Below are 16,262 nucleotides of genomic sequence, written 5' to 3' on the forward strand. Positions count from 1 at the left end.
GAGAGAGAGAGAGAGAGCGAGAGAGAGAGAAAGTAGTAAAACTGCATTGAAATTAGGTAAATAAAGTGTCATTGATTTTATAAAAAAATAATTTAATAATAATTACAGTATATAGCCTCATTGAAGATATCAATTATTTGTACATAAAATATAGAAGAACATACAGACATAACAAAACAAAACCGAAATTTATTTACCAATTTTTACAATTTTACTAACGACGGCTCCCAAAAAGTTTTAAGTTTACAATTATTATTTTTTTGTATCTAATATTATTCAATTCAATTTTCAATTTTAAAATATCTATATTTTCATAACAATATAAATAAAATGTACAAAAGCCAGTGTATATTAAATCCTAGCGGTACAACATCATAAGATCATATGTTTTACGAACAAAAGTCCATCTCAAAACTTTTAACATACAGATACTTAATTTAGAATATTATATAAACTTACACATAGGGAAATATAATTAATAAATAAATTTTATGTACGCGTAAACTTATATTATTGATGAATGTCTTTTTGTTGAGGGTTTATTACAATAAGATAATAGGAGAAGAATAAAATGATCCATTGATTCTTCTGCAGTTAGCAAGGGATATCCCGAAAGGGACAGTGTTACTGAAAAAAACTCGTACGTAAGCAAATAGCACTCACTGTCTACGTCCGGTACCTACCCTAAAACTTGTTTTTGTAGTTTGATAGCTCAGCTACCTATATACGCACTTGTTTATTATTACATTTCGTATAACATTCATTGGCACAAAGCTTTTTTTACATAATTTCCTAAAATATACTACCTCGATCATCCCGAAACAGATAGCATCAATATTTCCCCATTTCTGTACCATAATCTATGTCCGTACTCGAGAATCGAGTCACGGTGCAGCATTCGGCTTGATTCGGCTTGGCGGCGATCGGCGATGAATTAATGAAATCAAATAAAATGTTATAATTCATGATTTCTTAACTGTGGTATGTAAATCTATAATTTATTTGTACTTTCGTAATTACTGCATCTTCCTATGGGAAGACAATACAAGACGGCATTTTAATGGTGTACCTATGTCAAATTGTAAGCAATTCTGTCAACAACACACGCGTGCGTACCGTTTTCGTATCGAGAGAGCGACTACAACCAAAGGAACCGACCCCATTTAGGCGATTTATTTTCGGCGCGCTAGTGAAATATCTACCTCTTTTAATACTATATTATCATTGGTTAACAATTTCTGTTACGAATTGTCGTTTTCTTTTACTTTATTCGTGTATTATTCAGGGGAATTTGCTTAATTATTTATAGAATAATTGCGTAAGACATTTCTAAGCTATACAATGCAATAAAAAAGTTGTAAAATATGTGTTTTAAAATCTGGTCGGTCAGATGGGAGTAAGAGAATTTAACATGGCTAAATTATTTATGGACAAAGAACTAAAGAACAATTAATAAGCTTATTATGAATGCTTGAAGTGATAGAGTACCTATTGATTTAATTCATCTGGAGTACAAATTATAATATTTTAATTAAGTATCTGTAGTGTTTGACACTTTTTTATCCATTGTCGATATTTTATTTTAAATTATTATTAAAATTTATTTTTATTTTTGTTTAATAAGTTTATTGATCTTAAAAAAGTTTATAAGTTTATTAACCTTTTAAATCATTTTCATTATATTATATTGTACCTACATGATGTGCCAAAAATATTTAAAGCCTAAAAATTAGGGTTAACTAATTTCTGTTAATATGTATTCTGTTATAATTTCAGATTCAGGCGTAGGCGTGGGGCCTACGACTTCAAAAATATTTATTGCAACATCTGAAAAACGAAATCCAAAGACTGTCTAAACCGGAACTACTACACAACGCAAAACAAAACTAGTTATTAAAAAAATATTAATTATGTAAATTGTTTTTTTCTTTAACTAAAACGTATCCCTAGTTTAAACTAGTTAGATTTGGCTTAGGTCCATCTTATTATAACAAAAGAGAACCTTAAAAGTAGACATTATTTATATTAATTTATAATATATATAAATATATATAGTTATATCAATCCGTCAATTGTTGATCATGCGTGCTATATCGCAAGCACTTTGTTGATCCGAAAACCTATGTTGATCCGGGTGGTTTTTGTTGATCCAATATAATTTTCTCCGTTGAAGTTTAGGAAACGCAACCGAAATGTTGATCCAATATACAAATCCACTCCGATAGTTGTTGATCCGATTCAAATGGGCGAATCAGAAGGCAGCAAGCCCTCCTACTGGACATACCTAAAGTATTGCAATGCCACCTAATCATTAACTTTTCTTTATTTATGAAGTTTTTTGTTTATAGGTATGACATACAGGGTGTCCCAAAGTTATGGGACATGAAGGGAAAGTACCTTAAATATCGAAGATAGGCTATTTTACTGAAAGAAGACTTTATGTTATTTTTATAAGTTAGTACTTCTGCATTCAAAGATTTTCCAAAAATTACTTGCCTCGTCTGTGAATCGAACCGACTGAAATGTAAAAAAAAAACACCCCTACTTTTATAATGCCAATCGAAAGAATGGCCAAAAACTAATAACTCTTCTTGAGCATGTAATTAATTAATTTACAAATAATACCCACTTAATTGACTACTTTCTTTTAAAATACTATGTTACTTAAGAAGAGTTATTAGTTTTTGGCCATTCTTTCGATTGGCATCATAAGAGTGTGTTTTTTTAACATTTAAGTCGGTTCGAGAGTTCGTTCCCAGACGAGGCAAGTCATTTTTAGAAAATCTTTGAATGCAGAAGTACTAACTTTTATAATATAACATAAAGTCTTCTTTCAGTAAAATAGCCTATCTTCGATATTATATGCCTATGATATTAGCCTATCTCTGAAACAACGTAGGGACATATTGGATTTACTTTTCTTATACAAAAGTATTAACAATATTTATGACAACTCCTTTCTGGTGTCTATGTTTAATTTTAGAGTGCCTAGATGCCCACGTAAACCTGTGAACTTATTTGAAAAACCATCTCGCAGAACTATTTTGGGGATCAATTCACCTGTGTCGCGATTATGCAAAATTATAAATGCTTGGACCCATTCAGTGATTCATTGCCAAGGTTTCGCAAAAATGTAAAAAAATGTATTGTAAATAAATAATTTATAAGTATTCTTGATTTGTTTAATACGTTTATCTTGACTTATTTAGTAGATTTTGTTAATTTCTTAATTTCATTACATTATAGAATGGTTGTTTTATAACTTATATTTATTTTATGTAACTATTTCACACAATATAATTTAGCATGCGGTATTCACCTTAAAAGGTAATGCATTTAGTAATAAGACCCTTGTAAATTAGCATAATAATAATAATTATAAATGTATTATTGTAATTACCACTGGTGAATCTAAATAAATAAATAAAAAAAAAAAAAATATTTAAGGTAGGTACTTTCCCTTCATGTCCCATAACTTTGGGACATCCTGTATATATGGTAAGGAAATTTGTTGACGACACGAGCTTGTCGCTTACCCCATGTTAAGCTTCGTGCCCAGCTGCATGCATGCCAGCAGCTCAATATCATACAGAGTATGTGATATTGTATCGCACTCAGTACCCTGAGATATAAGATCTAGTCTTGAAGCCCCGTTATATGACTCCGCAAACAATGCCCTTCAACCCGGAACACCGTAGCATTGATTAGCTACTGCTTGGCCGTTGATTAACTGACAAAGGTCTGGCCAGGCCATTCCTCAGACTAGCCCTCGCAAGAGTCCTACCAATACTAGATATAGTTGTATTAGAAATTGTCCTTATAGTGTTTAAGTAGTATGGATACATACATTAATTAAAGTGATAATTGAAAGGCAAAAAATGATCTTATCGCATTATATCGAAGTTGAGTTTGTATGACATGTAGAAAAAAACATTTGTTATCAATCATATGAGCTCAATACAATTACTATTAATATTAAGAGGAACTTGTTGTATCACACAGAATCTTCATTAAAATATATTTACTTTTTCTTATAAATATTGTTAACATACGTGTTAAGTTGCATCCAAGTCCTATTTTGAAGAATAGGTTCTTTATTTAAAACTTCCATAAATTTGTTTTTGCCTGGATTTATCTGTTTATTTATTTATGTATGATTGGAAATATTTTTTGACTAATTTTATCACTTCATCCGACCACTTTCTATGACTGATTATTTTTTGTTTCTTAATTGGATTATCACTATCACTATCGCTTGAACTTTTGTTCGTCTAGTTTTACTTCGTTTCTGAATCTGTTTATCATCATCAATATCGCTTTCACTTGTACTAGTTGACTATTTTGTTTCCGTCATGCTTCCGTTTGGCTTAATTTTGGATTCTTTATTTTTAGGATCTTGGTTGTACTGATTGTCTTGTTTTTTATCGTTTACTTCATTATAGTCTCCAATTTCTATTTCTTCCATGTTATTAGTGACTGTAGTTTCTGGTGTTTTGATAGATATTTTGGGGTTTGTAAGTAAGGTGTTAGATTGATTAGCTTTCTATTGCCGGATTTTTGAAGATGGCGTCTATTCCTCAAAGTTTTTAGTTTGTTGGTATGATTGAGATGTAATCGTTTCTATCCTGTGACCCTTCTTCTCCATTAATGTATTTTCATATTCTAAGAGTTGAGATCCTACAACAGCTTTTGGAGTACCTGCATAGGCAATCTATAATTTTGTGCATGAACTGATATATTATACCCTAGAAATCCTGCCAATATAACGATCTGCTCAGTATAACGATCATTTTGCTAAGAATGAGTTTGGGACATTGTAGCAATATGATGTCTTATTCCGGTGGATGTAATCATTTAGGGGCGTTTCAAATAACACTGTTTTTTCATCATATCTAAACACTTACCGCCCTCATAAGGTTCTTGTGTACCAGGTCTTGCAAATAAATATAGGCTGGAGCTTGGAATTTTTAAATCTTCACGGCAAGCTATTATTAAATCTATGTTTTCTCTCATTATTTTTGTTTGCAAAATCCCCTTGTTCTTTTACTGGGAATCTGAAATACGTCTAATTCTTAAATACAATTCCTCTGCTTTATTGTTAAACTTTCCAAAACCTTTTCAGGCACTTCTTCATTCTTTCTATTGATGTAAAACGTAAGTTCAGCTTTAGCTACGTCACCTGATCGTTTTCGGTCCAACATTATAATATGAGCTATTGTTACCATGCACAATAATTCACAATTTAAAAAACATCTATCTTTTCTCAATCTGCTCGCATATTTAATTTCTAATTTATGGATTTTTTGCATAACGGTATTAATGTCACTGTCCAGCGGCATGACTTTTTCTTTGGTTAAGTGATTTCGTTTTCTACTTTTCTCAACGTTTAACGAAATCTCCCACTCCCAATTGATTTCAATTAAATATTTGAAGTCATCTAGTTTTTTTTATATGCTTCCTTATAAGCTGTGGATTCATTGTGCATAATAGACTGTGTGTATAGTATTTCAACACATCCCAAGACAGCGGGACGCATACGTGCGGGTATGCTTATAATTTTGACCATGCCTGTTTGTTCATTAAAGCCACACATTTCTTTTATGGTACTTACAAATGTTACATCTTTTTCAGAATCAATCGCGTCAGTGAGATTTTCAATAGTTGTGTCTTTTTTCTGCAATAAAATTAAAACCGCGCGGGCGTCGACGGGTTCAAGGTCAAATGCCCTCGGATCAACGTTAGTTAGTAAGATTGCGCATGAGCATGAATATAAAAGGGATGCACATTTGACTCGTCGGTATAATTTTTGCGACCGTTACGGATCAACAAAAATATTTTGTTAATGTATTTTCTGATGGCAAGTATGTTGCAAAGCGACCGATGCAGATCCCCAAACAACCCTTCCATTTCAAATTCGGATCAAAGTATATCAGTTATATTTATAAAGAACCAATTATACAGTGTTGGGCGGGGGTATCGTCAATGAATTTCTCTCACGGACCTTGGTTGACGCAACCCCTACTCCCAGCATCTGTCCGATGCTGGGTTTGGCGAATGGTTTAGAGGAATATCAATACAGCGACCCTCTAAGCAAGGCCAGTGGACTATCCTTCTCGAGGTTGCCGCCCGTTTATTTGGCCAAGTGCCTCCATAGAGTCATCAAATAATTTACACTAAGGTAATTGGCAGAACAGAAACCTCTGGCCGCCCTCCCCCAACCTACCCACACAATCCTTTCCTCCTTCACCTCACCTCGCGTGATCGAGAGGTCAAGGGCTCACTAACATCAGTGAGTAAGGAACTTGCGATCACCCACGTGTTTGTGCCGTGCGTGGATACCCGTAAGGAGGGAGTAAGGAATCCTGGTGGTTGAGCGGATAGCGGTCGGTCAGTTACCTGCTTGATGCAACACGCCTCTTTGGCCCTGATCTTCCTCTTAAACGGGCGGTCGGGGACTAGCCATTCTCGATCAATCGGCTGTGGCTTCCCGTCAGAGGGCTGCCGGCGAGTGACCCAAATCCATGTGGGTGCCTATGGCCCGGTCGCGGATGTTGAGGTGAGCGCGGGAGGCTCTCTTCCTCACGTATGCGGCTTCTACATTACTCGGCCGTCAGTCATCAGGTATTCACGGTGAGGGTTACGATATCCTCGCAGTAGTCCTGGCGGACATGTACATCAAGGTGCATGACGTCCCCTACTGAGGCTCCAAGGCGGGTGGGGCACTGACGAGGATGAATCTTAATAAATCTCTACCCATGGACCAAAAGAGAAACTTCAACCATAACAAACGAGCTGCTCCCTCGGGAGCGCTTAGCCAATCCGTCCAGACCACGGCTGCTCCCACAGCGCCGAAAGAGTCTTCCTCGCTGGATCTTTCCACCCTAAAGGAAGCCATACCGGCAACTACCTTCACGGACGATGCCTGGACGCTACCCATCAGGAAGGGAGATGCCAAGCCTACATACAAGGCACCTAGCAGGACCGCACGAAACCGCGCGCGAGCCGAGGCTAGGAAAGCAAGAATAAAAGCCGCTAAAAGCAACCCCCCCAAACCCAAAGAGGTTCAGGTAGACAGCGCTACTGGAGATAAAGGCGAGCCCGCAGGCCAGCCGACTATCGAACCAGTAGCAAGCGGTAGTAAGCCCCAAAAAAGGCCACGAGGAAACGCGCTGGCCGAAACGTTCAGGAGAGGGCGGAAGCTCGTGCTGCTTCCGGGCAAGGTCCACACCTACCCAAGGGCAGCAAAAGAGATCGCCCGGATGACACTCTGTCACCCCGCGAGGACGTTAAACGTACGCGAACGAACCCGCGGCCCACTCCCAAAAAGGGCTCCGTAAATTACGCCGACATGTGTAAAACTAACGATTTACTAGTCGCGATCATGCATGAGCCCTTCAGGGACATAAAAGCCGAGCAAGCCCAGGCGATACAGTCGGCAATAGAGGGTGCGATAGACGCAGAAGTCTGCGCCGCCACCTCTTCCACTGATCCCTTCAGGCTGCCCAGCTTCAGAGGCAGAGCCAACCATGGTGAGGGTACTCTCAAGCTTTGGTGCGAGGACACTTACACCGTGGAATGGCTTAAGAAGACTGTCTCCAAGATGACTTCACCACTTCCACACACCAGACTCGTGGTCAAACGCCAAGCCGACATCCCTAGGAAAGTCAAGGCGACCATGATCATCCCGAGGTTTTCCAAGGACGAAAATCTTAGCATGCTGCAGACCAGATTCGCCGGGCAGAATCCGTGGTACAACGTCCGCACTTGGAGCTTGTACCACATCCCAGAACCGGACGAAAGTGACAGGGTGCGCATAGTCCTTGGGATACCTGAGGCAGATGTAGCTGAGCTCAAGAAGCGAGATCGCAGGGTCTCGTACAAATGCGGCTCAGTGTACGTAAATTTCCCCGAAGAGGAGGGTAAAGGCAGCGAAGCACCGAAACCAAACCCGGACGTGGCAGCGCAGCCGAAAATACCAACCTCGACCGCTCCTGAGACGGCGCCCGACAACCGCATGGATGTCGTGCCGGAAGGAGGGCAGCAGCCCTCAGGTGCAGCCCCTGATGCTACACATCAGAAGAGGACCGACGGTGTCTCTATGACCGCCACTTGTAAAGAGGTTCGGACTCCCATAGAGACCAAATCGCGCTCCATAGACTGGTGGCAGCAAGGGGCCGGGGAAGAGGATCAGACAAAGGAGTTGGAGGACAGTCTACTGCACAGCGATGGCAGCCCAGACCGATCCACCTCCACTCCTTAAAGTCATACAAATCAACCTCCAGCACAGCTACACCGCGACGGCTAACCTGCGACGTTTGCTGGAGGGAAACACCGAGACCATAGCCCTAATCCAGGAGCCGTGGATTAGGAAAGGCAATATATGTGGTCTCAACAACATCGGAGGCAAACTTTTAACTGCTACCGAAGGTAAACCACGTTCATGTATTTATACTCCACGACATGTAACGACCACCATTATAAATGAGCTATGCCAAGGCGGAACCCGCGCAAAACGGACCGCACCAAATACGACAGATTGGTGAGAATTGAGCTTATGGCCATTTCCCTACCAGACGATTATAACGGTACCGCAGGTATAGAAACTCATGTAACTAACATAACTCAAACACTTATCAACAGCTATGAACAGACGTGTCCTCTTACTTCGACAAAGCCCAACTCAATCGACAAAAGTGTGTGGTGGGTCCAGAGTTAGATAGGCTGCGCTGCAAAGTAAGGAAGCTGTTCAACAGAGCCAAAAATACTCGGGCACCAGACGACTGGGATGCATATAAACAGGCCCAATATCGTTTCAAGAGGCGCATCCGCGAAAGGAAGAGAGAAAGCTGGAGACGCTTCTGTACTAACATTGAATCCACAAACCAAGCGGCTAAAGTAAAAAACATCCTTTCACGCGACCCAGAGCGTAATCTAGGTTGCTTGAAAAAATCTGACGGCACATACACCAAATCCGACCCCGAGACCTGCGAACTACTCCTGCAAACTCACTTCCCTGGATGCCGCATCACCAACAACCAGACGTGGGAGGAAGTGGCGTCGCAGAGCAACACACCGGATCAAACGGATTGGACCACAGCTCACAGGGTGGTAGACAAAGACAAGGTAATGTGGGCAATTAACAGCTTTCTTCCATTTAAATCAGGAGGCCTGGACGGGATCTTCCCAGGACTGCTACAATGGAGCGGTATGGGGCCGCTAGTAGCGCATTTAACTGCAATCTATAGGGCATGCCTGGCCTACAAATACATACCGCATCCAGTGGAGGGAGGTAAAAGTGGTATTTATCCCTAAGCCCGGCAAAAGTGATTACACAAATCCCAAATCGTACAGGCCAATCAGTCTCACATCATTTTTGTTGAAGACTCTAGAGAGACTCTGCGATAGGGATATTAGGGAAAATGCCCTCATACAAAAACCGCTACATGACAACCAACACGCCTATACTCAGGGCAGATCAACCGAATCCGCACTCTATTGCGTAACATCTCTCGCAATGAAAGGATTATCACGTAAACAATCAACCTTAGGTGCTTTTATTGATATCGAAGGCGCCTTCGACAAAACCCCTTTCACTAGCATAGGCCGAGCGCTAGCCGCTCATGATGTAGATCCTACAATTGCCGGGTGGATAGACAGCATGTTGAGGCATAGGGCGATACGATTTACTGTGAACACCAGTACTAGATGTGTGGTGGCAACGGGCTGCCCACAAGGAGGGGTACTCTCGCCGCTACTCTGGAACCTTGTGGTAGATGAGCTCATCACAAGGCTAAACAAAAAGAAACTGTACACGGTGGGCTATGCTGACGACCTCGCCATTCTAATAACAGGACCAGTCGAGAACGTCTTATGTAGCCTCATGAGATCTGCTTTTAAGATTTTGGAAGAATGGTGCGCGCAACACAAACTCACAGCTAATCCGTCAAAGACGGAACTAATACTATTCACTAACAAACGCAGCCTTGGTAATCTAACATTACCAAAGCTGTTCAACACCGAACTAAGCCTTACTAAAGAAGTTAAATGCCTGGGGGTTATACTGGATAGTAAGTTGCTTTGGAACAAACACCTTGAAAACAAGCTGGAAAAAGCATGCATCATCTTTTGGCAGTGCAGAAGACTCATAGGCAGAACCTGGGGTCTTGCTCCAAAGATAAGCAGATGGCTCTATACAGCAGTCATCAGACCAATTATCTCCTACGGAGCAATAGCGTGGTGGCCCAGGACAGAGCTTGTGACAGTACAAACCAAGCTGCAGCGTTTCCAGCGGCTGGCCTGCACAGCCATAACAGGATGCATGCGCACCACGCCTTCCTCGGCCCTTGAAACTATTCTAGTTCTAACACCACTCGACATACACTTTCAACAAGAAGCGACAATGGCGACTCTACGTCTTAAGCTGTTGGGTGTATGGAAGAATGAAGACGGCCTAACAGATAAGCTCTGGAATAGGGTAACAAAGGATTATCCACTCTGTGAGGCACCATGTGATAAGATAACTAAAACAAATACCTTCCATAAAAACTATCACATACAGCTATATGAGAAAGATGCTGACCAGTCAGGTGTAAACGAACTAAGAATTTACACAGACGGCTCGAAAATGGCTACTGGAACTGGTGCCGGCATATTCTCACAGGAACTAAACATACACATTTCCATACCCTTGGGCACACACAGCTCCATCTTCCAATGTGAGTGCGTAGCCATCAAGGAAGCCGCCAGCGCTATATTAAGAAGAAAGGTACATGGCCACAACATCAGATTTCTTTCTGACAGTATGGCGGTACTAACAGCGCTGAAGGGTACCACACACAACTCAGCACTAATACACGAATGTCACCAAACCCTGGAGCAAGTTGCCTCTTATAACCAGGTAACTCTGCAATGGATCAAGGGACATAGTGGTTCGTTGGGTAATGATGCAGCGGATGAGCTTGCAAGGCGGGCATCGGCAAATACAGTGTCTGGTCCATTGCCACTTCTGCCACTGCCCTTCAGCCAAATGCGCTCATAGATACGCTCTCTCACCAACGACCTACACAACACCCGATGGATGAATGTCTCAAGCTGTAGACAGTCGAAGGTGGCGATACCTGCACTATCGCCCAAACTGACACGTAGACTTATGAGCCTCAACAGACATGACATCCGTATAATGGTGGGCACCCTAACGGGTCACACATCACTAAACAAACACCTTTTCACAATCGGCGTAACGGACAGCCCTAAGTGCAGAGGTTGTCTGACCGAAGACGAAACGGTCGCTCACGTAATCCTGGAATGCGCGGGGGTGGCCAACCAACGGGCAAAAACCTTAACCAATACAAGGTCGCTCCAAGAAGTCTGTGAACACCCCAGGAATGTTCTGAACTTCTGGAAGGAGCTGGGCTGGTTGGAGTAACCGGCCATTACTGCACGCAAAATGGACCCATGCTAGTGGTTTAATTGCGGAAACAGGAGCCCTATACCATACCATACCATACAGTGCAAAAAGGTGGATCAACATTTCTTTTAATATCTTACTGGATCAACCTTTACATAGAACGGTTTATTATATATATATATATTATACAGTATGGTCTGCATACCTATGAAATAAATAAAAATATAAGTAATACTAGTCCACAGAACTATCGCAAAATTAATTATTTAATTAAAAACTTTAAATTGAAAAAGTGAAATTTTCAAACAAAATTAATATTCAAATAAATACCTATACTAAGAATTAGCAGTACTGTTTAGACGATGTACATTGATTTTGATTATTATTTGCGACGAAATAAAAATTCTCTATGTTCATTCTTACGAACACTTTTTTATTTCCGTATAACTGAACTGAACTGTAAATTCAATATTGTGTATCTTGTTTTATATTCAAAAAAACTCACCCGTATCCGCAAACGTCAAAGAAAAAATAAATGTCAAATTCACCGTAAAAGCAATAACAATTAACAAACTTAGAAACAATTTACACATGTACACACATACAGTAGTAGAAAGTGTCCATTTCAGCTTGATTCCTTCGATAGGCAAACACATAATCTATTCGCCCAGAAGACTCGCGATACACTGGTCACTGATGAGGGATGACTGAAGTGGTGAACATTCAAATAACGAAAAAAATAAGTCTTTAATAGGGAATACCTCACAATTATAGTTTATCGATAATTTTTTCCATTATTTAGCATCCATTACGAAATACCTACCCAAGGATAGGATACAATAGGATACAACTATTTTTGTGTTATTCGAATAATTTTAACAAATTATAAATTTAATGAACTTCTAGCAAGTATTTTTTTACGAATTAACTTACGAAACTACTGTTTTGTGAGTTGTGGGTGACTAAAAGGGTTTTTTGATGTGACAGAGTCATGCTGTCGTCCTATGACTACAGTACGATCGGACCAGACTCGTTCGGATTAAGTTCCTCACTCGCACAGAATAATGAAAGAATTATAATATGGTTAGGTGTGTTTGTTGGGGAGGATATCTGCTGTCAATGTTTCGGCAATTTCAAGGGTAGGGTGTACTCTCTGGCTGCGAGTAGATTATGAAGACCACGTTCGGTCATGTCTACAGGTCACCTGGAAGGTGTCAAGGATGCCAAATTGGCTTCAATGAAGCTAGGGGTCATTAATAGATTACGATAATACTTAAGCTGACCTAGATTCTAGCGCTCTCCAAAAGCACAGGAACACCAGATACTGCCTGTATTGTTGTCACCTCTGGTTGGACGCACCCCAGTATCAGCTAGAACCTATTGCCCGCATGCAACTCATAGCTGCTCGAATTGTCGAGGAGTTTTATGATTATTTAACAATAAGTTATTGGCGCTAAACTAGTACACGATGTCAGATAGAGCATTGTTTACTTCGTCATATAAAACTTGGCTTCGTTTCACTTTGAATATAAGTCATCCGCAAACAATACCACCTTGTGTTTTTTTCTACAAGGTTAGGTAGATCATTTATATAAATTAGGAAGAGGAAGGGTCCAAGAATAGACCCTTGTGGTACCCCCATACCGAGAGGAGTCCCAGGAGATCTACTGCCATTCACCTCGACCCTCTGAATCCTATGATTTAAATATGAGATCAGAAGATCGAGTGCAGATCCTCTTATACCATAGTGGCATAGCTTCCTGACCAGCGTTGAATGTTGAACACAATCAAAAGCCTTAGATAAATCACAGAAGATACCAAGTGCATTCTGTGATTCCTCCCAGGCCTCAAAAATATTCCTGATGAGTTCAACACCTGCATCCGTAGTCGAGCGTCCCCTAGTAAAGCCAAATTGTTTTATATGAAGTAACTTATAAGTGTTAAAGTGAGTAAGCATTTGGCTTAAAATAATTTTTTCAAAAATTTTACTAAGGGTCTGCAACACCGAAACAGGGCGATAGTTATTCGGGTCAGAAGTGAGTCCCGATTTAAATATTGGTGTAATTTAACTATACTTCAGAAGGTCAGGAAACACGCCATGTTCAATACAGCTATTAAAAACTAGTGCTAGATATGCTATGACGTCAATAACAGAACTTATTATTTTTACAGATATGCCCCATATATCAGCAGTTTTTTTCATTTCTAAGGATCTGAAAGTTTTAATTATTTCTGCTGGGCTCACAACACTGAATTTGAAATTTTGTTTACATTCCTTAACATTTTCCAAAAGAAGTGACTCGGCAACACCGGTGGAGGAGACAAGGGTGCTTGAGATGGAAACTGGAATGTCAGAAAAAAAATTCTCAAAAGCAGAAGCTACTTCCTGCTCAGAGTGGATTTTTGTATTGTTTATTATTAGATTATATTCAAACTTGCAGTCTTTCGCTCTTCCAGATTCCCAGTTAATAACTTTCCAAGTCATTTTTATTTTATTTGAAGCATTTTTAATTATTTCTCTAATATGCATTGACTTAGCAATAGTACATACTTTCATAAATAATTTTGAATAATTTTTCACATATACAAGGAAAGATGCATCATGATTACATGATGATCTCTCACTATATAGTTCATATAACCGTTGTCTGCTCCTATGAATACCAGCTGTTGCCCAGTTGTTAAATGACAAGAGACCACCCGAGTTGACTGTCTTTGAAGTAAATATAGAAGCAAACTCTGTTTTAATTATTTTAAATAACTTACCATACATCTCATTTGGAGTACTGTTATAATTCAAATACAAGTTTGAGAGTTTTTCTGAAACATTGCCTCTATATTTCTCCATTCGCCTATTGTTTACCGGAACAAACATAAACTTTTTAGTTTAAGTACATTTGTTCCCTTCAATATTAAAAGAGGCTAATTGACCAAAGTGGTCTGAGCTCAGTTTACTAATTATTGATTGAGAAATAGGTTTATAATTAGTAAAAATATTATCAATACAGCTTTTAGAGGTGCTGGTTACTCTAGTAGGTTCTAAGAAAATATTTGATAAATTATATGATTAAAACAAAGATTTGAATCTAATACTTGTGGTGGATTTTTCTAATAAGTTAATATTAAAGACACCACAAATCATAATATATTTCTTAGATTCTGATAATTTTGATAGAACCTCCTCCAATAATAACTCATATAATGCATCGGGGGGTCTGTATATACTTACAACAATGGCACACTCAAGCTCTGTACAGGCTTTACGGTCTTTGAATTTAAATGATTTACTTATAAGTATAAGAGAGCCGCCACGTGTTGCCTTTTCTCTGCTAAAAACACTTGCCACCCGATGACCACTGGAGTTAAAAATGAGCTCATATTTTCTAAGCCAGTGTTCAGTAAGACATAAGATATCAATATTTTCATGGTTCATTAGTAACTCCAGTTCCAGTTCTTTACCTAACAATCCTTGCATATTTTGGTGCATCAGGTTTATAACTTCACAATTATTATGTTTACTATTACTTGTACATTGTGTATTTATATTGCTAGAGGAGTCCCCTATTGTCTTATTGACTAATTTAAATAATTTGGAACATATTCCAAACCAGAAACTAAACTATAAGACTGCTCAATAGAAGCAGTGTTAATCAAATAATTACTTTGCTCAATAGGAGCAGAGTCCAACAAGCTATTACACTGCTCGATAGAAGCAGTGCTAATCGACTTACTAACCTGCTCAATAGAAGCAGGGGACCGGGTTGCCAAATAGTTTCCGGAGGGCACGAATCTGGAAACAGAGGCGACAAAGTATTCAAATATTTCTACAGCCTCTAGAAAAGTAATTCCTACTTATTGGTGTTCAGAATTTTATTGTTCAAGTTTCCGACGAATGTCTGGAGTATCACACTGCATTTAAATGAAATAATTTATAAATATTGATTAAACAAAACATCAATCACAACAGAAGTTTAACTTTAAGTACTTATTTGAAAAAGCATGCTTTTTTAGCCTTTGGCGCCCATGACTACTAACTGCAACCTCAGCAAAACAACAATAATAACCTAATGTTAAAATCTAATTTTAATCTCTTAACAATCTGACGTTTAAATTTAATCGGAAGTTTTTCCAAACATAAGGATGGATTTATGTGTTTATTTTGGTTGTTTTTAATGGTACATAATAGTAAAAACTGATTACATTTGTTATATTTTTTTTAAATGAATGGGACATATGTGTCCCAATATGAACGAACGGTCATAGACCGTAGTTATTTCTAAAGATTTTATAATTAGGTTATCTAAGATAATTATAATAAAACCCTACTAGTCCTACTAATATTATAAATGTGAAAGTTTGTATGTCTGGATATATCTGAACTTCTTTAACGCAAAAACTACTGAATGGATTTTGATGAAACTTTACAATAATATAGCTTACACACCAGAATAACACATAGGCTAAAATTTATAATAATATTGTGTGAATTATCCAAAATATAAAAGAAGTGTGAAGTAAGAAGTAAAGAAATCTGCAAGCTATGCTTGCTCCCCAAAAATGACAGGAGTTACAAATATGCGTATTTAATAATGTTTAATGAAAATGTTTATCTTAAATAATCCTACAAAAATTTTATTTCTAACGCAAATTTGTAAGTTAAATAAGAATGCGAAAGTTTGTGAGTATGTGTGTGTTTTTATTACTTCTTCACGAAAAAACTACTGCAATCTGCGAGCAATTCATGTTTGCCGTGTAAAGCCCGTAGAAGTTACAAAAATACATATTATAATGTTTATCGGCGCAAATACTACAACACATCTATTATTAAAATGAGACTGGGTCATCATAACTTTTC

General features: G+C 38.7%; 1 long non-coding RNA gene across 1 annotated transcript; it reads left to right on the top strand.

The window, feature by feature from the left end:
• The first annotated feature begins 811 nt into the window (after positions 1–811).
• Positions 812–1,917, top strand: LOC126966427 (uncharacterized). Its single transcript, XR_007729736.1, has 2 exons — positions 812–981; positions 1,777–1,917. It is a non-coding gene; the product is annotated as an uncharacterized LOC126966427 (long non-coding RNA).
• Positions 1,918–16,262: the final 14,345 nt, after the last annotated feature.

Source organism: Leptidea sinapis, chromosome 1, assembly GCF_905404315.1.
Source record: "Leptidea sinapis chromosome 1, ilLepSina1.1, whole genome shotgun sequence".
In the NCBI taxonomy this organism is placed as follows: domain Eukaryota; kingdom Metazoa; phylum Arthropoda; class Insecta; order Lepidoptera; family Pieridae; genus Leptidea; species Leptidea sinapis.